The 793-nt window shown below is 39.3% G+C and overlaps 1 pseudogene across 1 annotated transcript; it reads right to left on the bottom strand.

The window, feature by feature from the left end:
• Nucleotides 1–6: 6 nt before the first annotated feature.
• Nucleotides 7–793, bottom strand: LOC104994272 (annotated as a pseudogene). The gene has a single exon (XR_825932.1). The product of XR_825932.1 is annotated as a zeta-crystallin pseudogene (transcript).

Here is a 793-nt window from a genome sequence, read left to right as displayed (position 1 = left end):
AGAAAGTTGCCAGCTATAAAATAAACAGTACTCCAATGCTTATGATCACTAAAGACAAACCTTTTTTTTTAAATGTTAAGGAACTCACTGAATCAAATGAATGCTAAGTAGACCAAACACAGTGTACATAAAACTGAGATATGAAACCTCTAATTACACAGGAAATCAATGGAAGGACTGATCAGTTTAAGAGAAGAATCATTTTTCCAGTAGCCCCACTGCTATGAATGATATTTTCATGAGCTTGGGTAGCCTTCTCCAGTAAATACTGGGGACCGATTACTGGTCTCAACCAACCAATTTCCATTCCGGCTTGAAGGGCTGCTGCAAACTGCTGAAATTCCTCCTTGGTGGATGAAAACAGAGTAACTCCTTTTATGCTAGATTCCTTTGTCATGGTGTCCCGTGGGTTTATTTCAATAGTGCCTCTGCTGCCAACAACTATTACTCGTCCTCCGTGTGACAAAAGATTCAAATCATTACTAAGATTTACATTAGCTAACATTTCAGTAATCCCATCAACTCCTTTTTCACCAACAGATTTCTTAATTTTATCAATATAGTTAGCTTCTTTGTGATTAAACACTTTGTGGGCTCCATTTTCCAAAACAATCTTTTGTCCTTCCTCAGTACTAGCTGTGCCCAAAACCTTTAAGCTGTAAGCTCTTGCAATTTGGCATGCTGCTATTATAACTCCTCCACTAGCTCCATGAACCAGAACACTTTCTCCAGGTTTCACACAGGCACTGTGGAGCAGAGCTCAATAAGCAGTAAAGTATGGGATGCCGATGGC

Source organism: Bison bison, unplaced genomic scaffold (assembly GCF_000754665.1).
Source record: "Bison bison bison isolate TAMUID 2011002044 unplaced genomic scaffold, Bison_UMD1.0 scf7180017849766, whole genome shotgun sequence".
NCBI classification, from domain to species: domain Eukaryota; kingdom Metazoa; phylum Chordata; class Mammalia; order Artiodactyla; family Bovidae; genus Bison; species Bison bison.
Note: the sequence above shows the minus strand (reverse complement) of the source record. Positions and strands in the feature narration are given on the sequence as shown.